A 14963-nucleotide genomic window follows, 5' to 3' on the forward strand; every position below is an offset into this window, starting at 1 on the left:
GTTAGCTGTTACCATGCTGTGATTCAAAAGGTGGTTCTCTGGTCATTTTTTCTGAGATTCATTTAAGTTGATTTGTTTCATGAAATTACACAAATGGCTCAGTCAAGACTGGAGATAGTTGGCAGTCGTAAGAGGTGGTTGGTGGGGTAGACAGACCTTATACTAGTATTTCCTCTGCTCCTAAGAGCTGTGATCATCATAACTTCTCAGTCTCTCTGTCATTCTCTTTAAAGCACAAAGCTGCAATGCTGTTCCTCCCAAATAATACGGGATTTTGACAAACAGTCCTATTCACTAGTACCCACTGTATTTCATCCTAGCACTTTTGGAATGGTAGCACACAAAAAAGACAAAAGATGACATTGGTTTTCTTACAGTTCCAGGCAGAAGTAAGGTATAGAGGAAATAGCAGGGATTTGCCTAGTTGCGAATGTTCTCTTGTTGGAAGACAGAAGACTGAGTCACACTTCTAACTCAGGTTTGCTGGGTAAACTGGGCAGAGCACTTTGCTTCTCTGTGCCTCAGTTTCCCCAACTACAAAGAGGAATTATAATACCCACAGGATGATCAACCCGTCCCCCATTTGCTGGGACTTTCCCATGGCAAGTGCCGCGTCCCCAGAGCCTCCTCAATCCTGGGGAGACCGGGATGGTGGATCACCCTGAATATCTGCCTCTCATCTTACTGGGGTCACCATAAGGGCAGTGGATATAAGTGTGCTTTGAAATTTCATGGGCTGAACAGTATAGGCAACCCAAATCTGAACACCTAAGTTCCCAGAATAGTGCTATGGGTTATTGGAAGGAAAACATGGTAATACAGTATATCGTTTCTTAAGTAAGAATATCATACTTTAATTCTTGGTACATATTTTATAAACTGCTTAGAAATATATGATGTGACTGGCAAATTCCACTAATGGATAGATCGTGTTTTACATCATTCTTAAATGTTTAAATGCATGTAATTGAAAGTATACAGAGGCGTATTCATACAGAACAGTTAGGACAATTACTTTCACATCACTGACAAAGATAATTTGCATTGGAAAAACCTCCTTTGAAACATCTTTACTGCCTGAAAAGTTCAGTTTTGCACCCAAGGCATATCTTTGAAAGGATTACTATTTACAATAAATGGATTAGTGATTTGTCTTCGAAAACTTCAAAGGAAAACCAGGTAGTCTGGGGAAGATAACGTAGCTGACCATCTATTTGGTATTTGAGAAAGAAGTACGCACCAAGGATAACAGTCCATGACTGGGAATTAACCTGAGGCAGCAGCGTCAGCGTTTAAAAGATGTGCAAAAAAAAAAATTTTTTTTTTTGGCTGCATTGGGTCTTAGTTGCGGCAAGTGGGATCTTCGCTGAGGCACGCGGGATCTTTTGTTGCGTGGGCTCTTTGTCGTGGTGTGTGGGCTTCTCTCTAGTTGCGGCATGCGGGTTTTTCTCTTGTTGTGGCGCACAGGCTCCAGAGAGCGTGGGCTCTTTAGCCTGTGGCACGTGGGCTCTAGTTGAGGCGTGCGAGCTCAGTAGTTGTGGCACGCAGACTTAGTTGCCCCGCGGCATATGGGATCTTAGTTCCCCGACCAGGGATCAAACCCGTGTCCCCTGCATTGGAAGGTGGATTCTTTACCACTGGACCACCAGGGAAGTCCCAAGATGTGCAGAAATACTAACTGAAGTGCACACTCAGGAATTAGAGTAGTTTCCCCAAGATGATTCATTTAATTTTCTTTCTTTTTTTTTTTTTTATAAACCACTTTATTGAGATAATATATCACACAAGTTTTCCTTCATATCATATAGAGAGTGCACTTGAGTGGAACTTCAAAATGTACAAGTATGCATTTGTTTGGAAATTCAGAGTTTTTTTGATGGACTTTTATTTGTGTTTTACCTAGAGGCATCCAACCAGAATTCAAGCCAGTGTAAAGTCTGTAAGTGAGGCTTTTTGTAGACATGAATAACAAGATAAATAATACAATAATATGTATTAGTAAATACAATGATATATATTAGTAGAAGCATAAAAACAAGTTCAGTCAGACTCAGTTGCTTACATTAATAGAGAAAAGTAATATTTATCTTAAAAGTTAGACTTCTAAAATATAACAGCTTGTTTTCTGCTTGGCTTTTAAAATGGAACATGTAAACCTCTAAAAAGATATTAAGATACTTGAAGACCCTGAACGTGTCACAGAGTTTTTCTTTATCTACCCCAGAGGAACTACTGCAGCCTTGGGTACGTGACAGACGCTCAGTAAAATCTTGTTAACTTATATTGAGTGTTCTATGTACTAATAATAATTCAAAATAACATAATGAAACCGGAGTAAAAAGGGGCATGGTCTACCATTCCACATTCAAATTTTTCCCAAGGAATGAACTACTTTGCCTCTCAGACAGAAGCAAAGAACTCATTCAAAAGCAGAGCTGAAGGCTGATGGAGTTATTGTTTATATTTCTCTGGACAGAGGAGTAATTCTGTTGGCTTCAAAGGCCTTTTCTTCTACCTTCCATCACGACGTGCTCGTGCAGGAAGAAGCCTTCATCCTATTCCTACATTTTACAAATGGAAACCCAGAGGAGGGAACAATTTGCCCCAGGTCAGATTCAGACCTTCCCAGATGTTTGTTAACCTGAATTTAATTTTTCCAAATTTCACCAAACAGAGCCGTAGGGACTTTTCTTGGCCCCTTTTTAGTGCAGGAGACTCCCTCCTCCCTCTTCCTTGCCCTCCCATCTGTTATTATCCCAATGCCTCTGCTCCTTAAACAACTCCACTGCCTTCTGTCACTTTCCAATGGCATTTTATTTGCTCTCAGACAACACACTTGAACCTCCCCTCCAAGGTCTCAAGCTAAAGGAATCTTCTAGATTACCCAAAGTGGAATATAAATTGAAGGGCCATTCCTGCATTTCTTCTTAGGCCTGCAGCCTTGGAAACAGTGATGCGTAGCTCCGGGCTTGTACTGATTACTCTCAAGCTTCAGTAATGCGAGTCAAGGCTTCGCTTTATGGTTAATTTAGCTGATGATGAGAGCAAGGTGAAACTTGTGAGGACAGACATAAGTTGGAACAAACCGAGGTCATAGCTTGAGCAGAACCTCCAAGAAAACAGATTGCCTATGGCTCTTAGAGCATCCTTTCCCCAACAGTAGTGAGGCAGACCGAAAGTAGAAAAATGACAGTCTCCTTTGAGGGGCATATGAGGGCACAAAGATTTTTCAAAACTCAGCCCCACAGAGAGGAAATCTGCTTGATATTTATTCAGGCCCCTTTCTTTTAAATCTTGATTACCCTTGGCTCAGCTAGGTGGTAAAATTTATGCACCAGCGACAGGTGATTCTTACGTAAGGATGGAATCTCGGGTGTGATAAATTTGGTCTTGAGACATCTCAGCTCGCTTGCTGCAGATGGCAGTGTCATGATGGCAGAGTTAGAGAGTGGTGTCCTGCTGGGCTATGGGCTGTCTGTGAAATGGCTACTCAGTTCAGAACTGTCTGAGCCAATTCCTTGAGCCTCAAGGTCATGACCAAGGGGCTCAGCCCAACTATAGGGTTGACATTCATTCTAGCAACATTCTTTCCTGCCCCCTTAGACATTCCTGCTGACTCACTTCTACTCAAAAGTCCAACAAGAATCAGGTAATCTGTGTTCTTTGTGAATATCTTTGTAATTTGAGGTCTTTGTCTGTTGTGAATAACCGTTGTTAGGAGTGAACTCTATGTTTGTAAGGAATTGCTTATACTACAGAATTTGCATCAACCTGGTTGGTTTGGCTAAGGAGGTATTTTTACCCGCTACATCCCTGTCGGGTCCTGCAACTTTCAGGGCACAGGTTCTTAGCCTTTGTTTTGAGGACTCTGGAAATCCCCCCAAAATGCACATACACACACAAATTGTAAACATACATGTCTCTTTCTAAGGAGACCAGCTTTCATAAAATTATCATAGAAGTCTGAGATCCAACAAGTAGTAAGAGTCACTATTGTAGCTGAAGGAAATGTTCTGGAGCGTCCTTTGTTCTTTTCAAGTAGATTTCCCACTTTGAATTTTAGATGGAACTTGATCAGAGGGTAGCAACATCAGGCAAGCTTTGGAGTCACATAGCCTTGATTCTGGCTTAGACCCTGGCTCTACATTTCCTGACTGTGCGAGCTTAGACATACCACGTCTGTATGCCTCACATCCTTATTTAGACAACGGATAAAATGGGGAAAATATCACCTCCTTCGTTATGCTATTGTGGGAATTAAATGAGAATATATATAAATCTTGTGGTGTACCTGGCATTTGTTTACTGTTCAATCAGCTGTAGCTAGCAGTGGTAGGAGTCGCATGGAACTCATGTCTCTAGAGCATGTGGGGTGAAGCCCAATGTCATGAGTCTTCTACCTTGCTGCAGTTTAAACCTATATCCTGTCTTTATCTAATCACTGAGTCATTAGCTGCCATTTCATATTCTTCACAAGCATCAACACGGTTTACCCACCACTCTTAAGAAATGTCACATTCCCGTCCTCTAGCCCACCTCTTATGGGCAAAAGAGTGATACTAACTGGCATTAAACTCCTGGGATCCCATTTTACAAGTGTTACTTTCTTCAGAAAAATCACAGTTTACTAATTTTAACGATTCTTCAAAAGGGATATATAATGTATATTTTAGCTAGGGACATTTTTTTCTTACCTTTATGTGCAATAACTTACTTCATCTCCTAGCATATAGTAAGTACTGGTCAATATTTGCTGAATGAATGAAAAAGAAAATCTTAAACTAAAAACAAGGGATGTATGCATGAGAACATTAGTTCTTTTCCTAGTCATTCTCTCGTCCATCCTTATTCCCCCGTTCTTCTTCTCTAAAGACCCCCACAAGCATGACTCACCTTGGAAACTACGGAAAAGGATGGCTCTATTTGAGGACATTTATCATCCTGGTATCATGTGCTGCTTTTCATTTTGGGATTCGAGGCCAACAGTATCCAATCTCAGTCTCTCTTTTTAAAACTGATATTTCTGTAGCAAGTGTAAAATCATCCTAAATGGGGAACCCCATTTTTTTTTATACTAGAGATGACAGTTTTTTGAGATTGGCCAAAAAAATTTTTTGAAGAGAGAATGCACTCAGTAAAAAAAGCTGTGTTTATGAAACTGTCATGCGAGCTAAATGTGATGCACTGGAAAAACAGGATGGTTAATTTCACTCTGTACCCATGAGATCTATATCTCAACTCTATCGATAAATACTATTCAAGGGTATGTAAAAATTCCTTCTGTATATATGCATTTTTGTTGGTCTAGCTCATTGCCTAATCCACGGAAGTTACTTAATAAATATTTGTTGAATGGATGGATTCATATTATATTTTTATTATAATATAAATAACTTATTATTTATATTTATATCATTCCAATAAGGAAAATGTAGTAGTTCTCCATGTAATATCTTTATGGACATATATTTCTGAAGCTCAGCTGACTGATAAACCATTAAAACAAAGTATCTTCTACACCTGTTTTCTATGACAGATAGAAATTTTAGAGAAGATGGGTGTAAGGCTGTTGAGTGAGTGTGAATTGCCGTTTAGTGTGTTAGCAGTTGAGTTTCGCCGTTACACCCATTCAGATAGAACAGTACTTAAGGAGCCAACAGCAGTCTTGTGGGCGTGCCCCCTTCCCTCTTTCTCTCAACCTTACCTTTTTCATAAGAGAAATGACAAGCAGAATCAGAATGGCACTGGCCTGCCTGACTTAGGGCTCAGACCACGTAAGTGCAGCAGCGCATTCAGCAAGAAGTCTCTGGAGCCTCTCGTCACAGGGGGGGAGACTCACCTGAGAAGTTAGGGGAAAGGTAGCTGTGTGGCCAGAAGAGCTCCCTCTAGCAGCCAGTTTCCTCGTGAGGCGTAATTGCATCTGCGTCATTGGCATCCAGAAGCCAGTGGTTATGTGGGAGAACCATAGAAATAGGGAGGTCACGAGAGTAAAAGGTAATGAAACAGAAAGAAATTATCCCCCAAAGGAACCGTATCTTTCTTTCCTCTCTCTTTTATTGCTACCCCAAGCTCTGTATTCACCTTTGATTACTCAGTACTCTATCTCAGGTGTGTTTTCCCACATCACCACTGATGCTGCTCTTTCATCCTCCTTGTCTTACAAAAACACCTAAGCAAACACATGGCATTGGTCCTTACCTTACATTTCTTTTAGGGACTGAGAAAAAGTAATCAACATTTATCGGGCATCTATAGGGGCCAGGTAGTTTTACTCACTCTCCAACTCAACAGGTTTTAGATGAGGAAAAATAAGTATGAGGAAGTTAAGTAACTTATCCAGAGCTGCCACCTAAGTGGTGAAACTGGGTTTGAAACCCTTGGCTGTCAAGCCTCTGCATTTCTCCATGGAACTCCTCAGGACAGATAGAAAATCCCGAGAAACTGAATACAAGGACATGCTTGGGGATAAAGAGCATTCAGTTTGAAGATTTACGTTTTTACTTCCTTGAATTTCTTCTTTACACAGACCCACACAGAGAGGCTCTCATTTGTGTACCCGTATATGTGAGTTTAAGCCTTCTCCCATCTTCCTACTCAGACAACAGCGAAGGTTCCATTTCACAGCTGTGGAGATTAGGATCTATGGCTGTGCTTCTGGTGTCGGGCAGACCAAGATTGTCATGGGAGGTGAAAAAGTAGAAGCGGGGTGGATCGTGAGTGCCAGACCAAAGAGTTGTGTGTGACCAGATACTGGAGCACTTTGGTTTTCCTCTTGCCCATGTTGGTGTTCGGAGTCATTGCGCTTGAGTTTGAATTTGACTCAATAATATAACCCATTTTGGGGTTCCTTTTTCAAGTAGCTTCATTCATTGTTGAAGTGCCTGTGCTCCTGTCTTGATAATCTCTCAAATTCCTTCCTCCTCATCCTCGCTCCCTGCCACTCTTCTCTACTGAGTGTGAATCCCTGGTACAGAATAGTACACTGAATGCCAGGTGTAAGTCAACAGGTATCTCTGTGAAAATCAGGAAAAACAAAAGCTTACCACTTCCCAGTACTTGTTAAAACATCCCGAAACAGCTTGTGGGCTGGTGCCAAGGTCAAGGAGGTCAGCCCACACTTAAGCTCAGGCGTTTGAGTCTGTCAAATGAGTCAGTCAAATGGGAATGTTGGGGTTTCTTGGCTGGATGCGTGTCAATATCACTGTGTACAGAAGATGTCTGTCTGCTGTACCAGCGTTTGCCATCACACTAAACCATCAACTTAAAGACTGAATAATGTCCTGAGCACATTTGTCTTTACAAGAAGTTCCTTGCTTCAGGGGCAGATGAATTTTGTCGACTATTCTTTGGTCTCCTGTTTCCTTTCCTGGTCTCTCCCTGATCACCTCCTGTCTCCTTCATGCCTCTCTGCACCTCTGCACGAGGAATTGTACTCTCTCCTTGCCCGTTGGCAACATCAGCACACATGCAACGCCTAGTACACCATCCGTCTTCCCTGCTAAAGTGGACATTCCGCGCAGACCTGTTTTCCCACTCATATATAATTCATCTGCCAAGTACATGGCTTGCATAAACTAGGCATTCAATAAATGTTTGTTGAATGAATGCAAGATAGAATGAATAGACAAGCACATTAGTTTATTTTGCTGCGTGTTTACCTTCACTGAACCATTTGGATTTTTTTCTTTTCAGTGTCATTCATTCTTACTGCCTTTCTGCCTCCCTCAGTCAATATTTATTGAGAGTCTTTGCTGTGTCAGGCACTGGGCTGTATGTCAGCATGAGTGAGACATGGTCCCTACCTCCTTGGAAGGTCCAGAGTGGGTTGTACTGATTATGTTGGTTCTGAGTCAGGCAGCCATACTTGATGAATCACCAACCACGGGGAGTGGAGCCTTGAGTGGCTGTTTGTGGGAGGATGCAGAGGAGGAAGACATGATCCCGACCTTGAGACTCTCACAGCTCATGGGGTAGTGAACAAATAAAGACGTGAAATATATAGGATAATATATGCCTAGCAATAGGAAATGGTGGGGTACAGTAGAAATGGCTGGGGTGTCCTGCAGAGGTAAAATAATAAGTTTTTCTCCCTGGTACAAAATCTCCTTGATACCTTTAAACAGTACATAATTTATATAACAAATATTTTTTCTGTACTACTATGTGCTTGATATTATGCCAGGGCTGGGCACAGGGCAATGCAAAGGAAAAGCGTGAAACTTGCTTATAGGAAGGTGCAAGCCAAAACACAAAATGGAAGTAAGGATGAGTGAGCAGAAGTGAGAGTGAGAGAGAAGAAAGCAGGAATGGGGATGGGAAGAAAGAGACCAAATCTAAGAGCTCCTGGTCAGTCCCCTTCTTTTAGGTCCAAAGAATTCCAAAGATGGGAGCTTTAAACTCAGGAATGTTAGCTTTCTCCCTTAGAAATTTTTTTTCAAGAAAGAGCTTGACACTTTTGAGGTGACAGAATGTGAATTAAAAAAAATAGAAATATGAGAAATGTCTAAATAACTCCAGCAGTCTAAGTTATTGGAGGCTAGCTTATTTCCAGGTGACTTAACTCTGACCTAAGATTTCCAAAGAATTTTCAGATTTAGCCATCTCTACTATCCATACACTATCAACCATTTAAACAAAGTTTTAAGTCTGTTTCTACTTTCACAATGAATATGATTATTAGATCTTGTGTTCAATTAGTGCATATTTGGGGTTTTTTTGTTGTGTGTTTTTTAACTTTTTATTTCACATTGGAGTATAGTTGATTAACAATGTTGTGATAGTTTCATGTGTACAGCAAAGTGATTCAGTTATATATGTACGTGTATGTATTCTTTTTCAAATTATTTTCCCGCTTAGGTTTTTACATAATATTGAGCAGAGTTCCCTGTGCTGTACAGTAGGTCCTTGTTGGTTATCCATTTTAAATATAGCAGTGTGTACATGTCAATCCCAAACTCCCTAACTATCCCTTCTCCCCGTCCTTCCCTCCCTGGTAACCATAAGTTCATTCTCTGAGTCTGTGAGTCTGTTTCTGTTTTGTAAATAAGTTCATTTGTATCATTTCTTTTTAGATTCCGCATATAAGCGTTATCATACGATATTTCTCTTTCTCTGTCTGACTTACATCACTCAGTATGACAATCTGTAGGTCCATCCATGTTGCAGCAAATGACATTATTTCATTCAGGTGCATATTTATTTGGTACTTACCATGTGCCAGGCAGCGTCCTAGGCCCTAGGAATCCATCAGCCCCAAATCATTGACCCTGTGCTGGCAGCAATAATTTTGACTTTCCTTTTATAAGGTATATTTCAAGGAGCCTCTGGAAGGGTCTTTAGACTATTTTTTGTTAAAAGGATTCATCACACATGTGTGTGATTTGGTTGTAATCATTAAAGGGAATATGGAGCAGAGCTGAATAATATAGAAACTCTAAAATTAAAACAATTCGAGAATTTCCAAAAGCATGCCCCCTTGAATAATCCTAAATCAGCACTCTATCAGGCTCCCATGAGGAAGGCAAGAGAGGGTCAAAGGACAGTTACCCTCTGTACTATCACAGGAAGAAGAGTGGTTTCTTTTAAACGTTGACCTAATGCTTAATATGCCTTAGGCACAAGGCTAGACACTTTACATGCATTATTTCATTCAGTTCTCCCAATAACCTTGTGGAATGGGTCTTCTTATTAACCCCATTTTACAGGTAAGGCAGTTGGCGCTCTGAGTGACTAAGGCAGTCACCCAAGACAATACCCCTAATAAAGAGGACAGAGAACACTTAAATCCAGATTCGTTGACTTCCAACACTTGCCTTAGGTAGAAATCTCTTTCCGAATATTCTTATTAAGACTTAGAGCCATTTCTTGGTGGGTCTAAGAAGCTCTTCTCTATCTGAAGACTGAAGGAGGGATTAATTTGGTGTTGGATTTTGTCTTCTAAAAACCTTTGGGATTTCTTAGAGGATGCTATCACCTGCCATTTCTTGGCCTGCCACACATAGGACATGCTAGAGGGTCCCTCTTCAACTCAGCCGTCTCTTCTCTTGGCTTTTAATTTCCATGAAAATGACTGGACACATTCCTCTTATTCCACTCATACTCTTATTCCACTCATACTGGCTTTTGTCAGTAATATTTCCTAACGTTGTCATCAGTATCTGTTCCAGGGTCTTCATACCACCTTCCCTTTCTTGTGTGTGTTTGTGTATGTTTGTTATATTATTTCTTATAGTAATTACATTATGTTAATATATTACAATTATAACACAAATATATTAAAATTCAAAAATTGTATATTTTAATCATTAAGAACCAGTGCTCAGAGAATGTCCTTACCAGTTGGTTTTAGTAATTAAAGAATATAAGGCGCAAGAACAAATAACAAGTAGCTTCTGAATTTGAAAAGTATCCAAATGGTAGCCCAGGGACCCAAAGGCAGCTCATACCAGGTCTGAACAGTCCATCTTATATGGCTCAGGTACAGAACTGCCTAAAGGCAGGGAACTGGATTAGTCATGGTCATAGAATTTTACAAGTTAAAGGAGCATTTGCCATCCAACCTCTACATTGTACAGAAGGAACTGAATTCTGGAAAGGTTAGTGGTTTGCCCAGAGTCAAACAGGAAGGCAGAATAGCATCTAAAGCAGTGATTCTCAGACTTTTTAATCTATAGATAAAAAGGAGATTGTTACAATACAGATTCCTGAATTACAGTCCCAGAGAATCTGATTCAGATCAGAGGTGGGGCCCAGGAATCTGTATGATTAATAAGCCTCCTGGGTGATTTGGTGGCTGGTGGTCCTGAGACCACACTTTAAGGAACACTGCTGTGGAATCTAGGCCTCATGACTCTCAGTCCAGTTTCTTCCCAAAGGACTAGGCTGCCTCCTCACATTAAAAAACGTTCCAAACAAGACATAAGACTCCTGGTGACTCACATTAGGGCTCTTCTTTCCTAACTCAACAATTAATTCCTGAAAGCACCACTCATTGAGTAATTTTCTTTCACTCACTCCATCAGCCCCTCTGATGTGCCAGGTGCTAGAGATACAAAGATTAAAACACAACTCCACCTCCAAGGAACCCATCCACAGCAGGAGTTGTAGCTACCATTTCCTGAGCCCGTTATTTTATTTTATTTTTTAAAATTGTATTTATTTATTTATTTACTTATTTATTTATTTATGGCTGTGTTGGGTCTTCATTTCTGTGCGAGGGCTTTCTCTAGTTGCGGCAAGTGGGGGCCACTCTTCATCGCGGTGCGCGGGCCTCTCACTATCGTGGCCTCTCTTGTTGCGGAGCACAGGCTCCAGACGCGCAGGCTCAGCAATTGTGGCTCACGGGCTTAGTCGCTCTGTGGCATGTGGGATCTTCCCAGACCAGGGCTCGAACCCATGTCCCCTGCATTGGCAGGCAGATTCTCAACCACTGCGCCACCAGGGAAGCCCTTATTTTACTTTTTGACCGGGCCATGCGGCATGTAGGATCTTAGTTCCCCAACCAGGGATCGAACTGATGCCCCCTGCATTGGAAGTGAGGAGTCTTAACCACTGGACCATCAGGGAAGTCCTGTGAGCTCATTAGTTATCCATCCTTCATAGAGCTTATCTCATTCCTTATGTTTAGGTAAGCCTGTACAGAATAACAACATGATTTGGGAGTTGTTTGTATATATAGAATCATGCATATTCTCTGAAATTTGTTCTTCACCCTTAATACATATTTGAAGTATTTCTCTCTGTTCTTTATATATGCTAGTCTTTGTAATGGCTACAGAGTATTTTCCAATATTGATGTATTTAACCATTCCCATATAGGCGGATATTAAATTGCTTCTATTGTCTCCTATTGCAAATAGTGCCATGATGGATTCCAAAGTAAGTCTTTTTATCCCCATTTTACAGAGGAGGAGATAGAGGAAAGTTGGTTACCTTGTCCAAGGTCTCACAATGGCAGAATTAGGATTCAAACTGAGGCTTGTCTGTCTCAAAGACCACAGAGTTACTTCCTTTTCACTATTACACCTTTTAATAATTGCAGTAGAATGGGGTACGTGCTGGACGAGGTGGGTACCGTTGGACTCCTAAAACCCAGCTGCTGATAGGACCTCGGGGTCTTCAGGGAAATGATGTTTGAGCAGAATTTAGGAGTCTTCTGGGCAGAGGGAGAAAGCCAGCCTAGAAGGAGATACAGGTTTATTGCAAAACAATCAGTCACACGTATTGATCACCTACTAAAGGAAACCTATAATACACGCTTGTGGGGAGATTCACAGAAAAAAAGATGTGATATTCGCACACTGGGATCTTACAGCATGATGGTGTGTGTGTGTGTGAGAAAATACTAGAACAACAAACTAGTGAGCGTGGTATAAATAAACACCCACCTCATTTGGCAGCCTCGTCAGAGCCCTGGAAATGAGTGGGCCATGGGGTCCTGTCTGCAAGGCGTGTCAAAGAAACGTGCCCTCTTAATAACTCGGTTTCTTCCTCTGAAACGAAGGAAGTACTGTCTAGTCCCTGCCTACTTGTCAGGGATGTTGCAAAGCTTGGTTAATGTCTGTAAATGTTTTGAGCTCCTCCAAGGTGTGTGTTCTATAAATAGGAAGTATTAGTAGCAGCCATCAGAACCCAGGTGGAACTGAACTGAACTGCAGTTCTCTGAGAAAAAACCGGAAATGCCCTCAAAGCCTAAAGCCCACCCTGGGTCCGTCACATTGACCCTCCTTTAAAAGGGAGCCTGGGTCTCATATAGGGCATCGCCGGAGCTCAAGTGGGAAAATTCAGGAGACTCGCTGGATTTTCTAACATTTAACTTCCCAGCTGATTACTGTGATTTAAGAGCCCATCTGGCACAGCCCATTTGTGAGGTATGTGTGCGCAGGGAAGTGGGACTCTAGTAAAGGCAGAGATCTAACAGAGAAAAAGAACACGCAGAGTGGAGCCAGGCCATGTTGGAGCCCTTGGCTAAGATGTTTAAATAGGAATTTCATCGTATTAGTGTTAGTGAGGCCAATAGGCCATATGTTGTAAGAAAGGCAGTTAGGGTGCCAGCGTTTCTCTTTCTCAGGGCTTTTATGTTCGCTTAGTGAGGATTTGGTGGTGCCTTTGTTTGCCAGGGGTCTAGGGGGAGCTGTGAACAAGCTCAGAAGAAAATCCAGCTCTGGGTTTCAGCAGCAACATATGAACATCTCTACCCGCAAACTCATGGGAGCTAAGCAGATGCTGGGAGACGCACACCTACACTCCCACACAGGGATAGTGGGGATCGTTTAGGACAGGGGGTGCCCTGGAGCTCATGGCCCCCTTACTCTCATTCCCCCCAAAGAGCGGGGGATGGAGGAAGCCATATGTCAGCGCTCATATCCTCACGGCCCCTTCAGTGTAACTGCAGTTCCAAATCAAGGCACAGGCAAGTGGATTTCATAAGCACTAATAGGACTTACAGATGTGCAGAAACCGACGTTGTGACGCTCAGCTGAACTCCCGGATGGAATTTCTCGTAATTTTCCATTACCCGGGGGATCCTATGTAAACCTGGTCCAGACAGAGTTTTTATTGTATCTTATTTCTGAGCTCCAACCGGGCCTTCCCTCTGGAGGTCAAGCCTCTCGGTCTCCTTGAAAATTCCGATCTGAAAGGTAGAGGCTCCTGATTCCTGCGGTCACCACTTCTGCTGGGGCTCCAGGTCCACAAGGAAAAGTCATCAGCGACTTGATCTTAATCCTTCGCTGCCTGTGCACAGGTCACTGAAAACCATCTGGCAGTCCCGACCCTTCGTGTCCATTTGCCAAATGTATTGAAGCGGGGAAGAACTGGCGAGTCCATCTGCGGTCCTCCGTGGTGACGGAGGGATGGACTAGGTAAAGGTCTGACTTTGGGAGGACCTGTGAGCCCTGCCGCTCAGTCAGAAGGATCGCTGACCTCTCTTCCCTGGTTGGAAGATTTGCACCTTGACAGGCTGCGAGGCTGAGTTCTTGGGGCTGAGGCTAGGAAAACGTCCTCTCCCACACCTCAGAAATGTGAAAATAAACTTGGCGCCCCTACAGGTTGGAATCAATACCTAATTCCCTGTGGGAGATTCCTACCCTGCCTCTTGGGAAAGCGGATTGCATAGCCCACAGCGTGGAGTTCGGCAGAGAAAGATCACTAGGAGTGAGGAAGTCTTTGATGTGGTCCCCTTAGGCTTCTGCTTCTGGAAAGGGACTTTTCCTCTAATTACTTGGACCACAGACAAAAGTTTCGCCTTCTTGAAGGGACAGACATCCATTAGCGAACCTGTGAAATACAGTGAGACCTCGTTTACAATGATGGAGCTTCCTCAGGGCCTAAGGATGTCTGGTGAACTCTGTGGCTGAGTGCCCTGAAGAAAGGGCAAGTCTCCTGATTTCAGGTCCTGTTTCATCACAGATGTCTAACCTCCTAGCAGCAGGGAGCTTGGCAAAGTCAACGAGGTAGGAGGGAAGGCATTCATAGCTCATCATTGTCTTCTCCTTGCCCCTGTTGGCCCTCACCTAGCACCAGGAACCTTCCAGTCTTCCCAGGAGAAACGGTAATGCCAATCTGGACCAGCTGCATTGCCCAGAGAGAGGTCTTTGTTATAAAATGCATCATCGCACATAGATTCTGCGGAGAACCAAATTAGGATAAATGGATTTGGCATCCCGGGCTGCACAGAAATTGCTCTTTGTCATGATTTTCCTTGCCTTCAACAGAGACTTACCTGTCAGGAGGTTGGCATCTCTCAGTGATTGAGGGAAGAGGATGGGAGTTGTTTTGCAATTTTTTTCTACCTTATTCTATTAACTTAGAGAGTACTCTAAAGATTGTGTGAATAAAATATGTAAGACCTGTTACATATAAGATAAAAATTCAACCTGAATTCCTTTTTTATTAGCTAGAATGTCCAGAAATAATATAATAATAACAATTATACTTTACAGGAATTAAAAACTTCATCACAT

General features: G+C 42.2%; 1 long non-coding RNA gene across 18 annotated transcripts in view; it reads left to right on the forward strand.

Annotated features, from left to right (window-relative positions):
* LOC309637018 overlaps positions 1-14963 on the forward strand; it is a 277223-nt gene that overhangs the window by 188891 nt on the left and 73369 nt on the right. The gene's annotated exons all lie outside the window — the stretch shown is intronic.

Source organism: Balaenoptera physalus (genome assembly GCF_965194825.1).
Source record: "Balaenoptera physalus genome assembly, chromosome: 10".
Taxonomy (NCBI): Eukaryota; Metazoa; Chordata; class Mammalia; order Artiodactyla; family Balaenopteridae; genus Balaenoptera; species Balaenoptera physalus.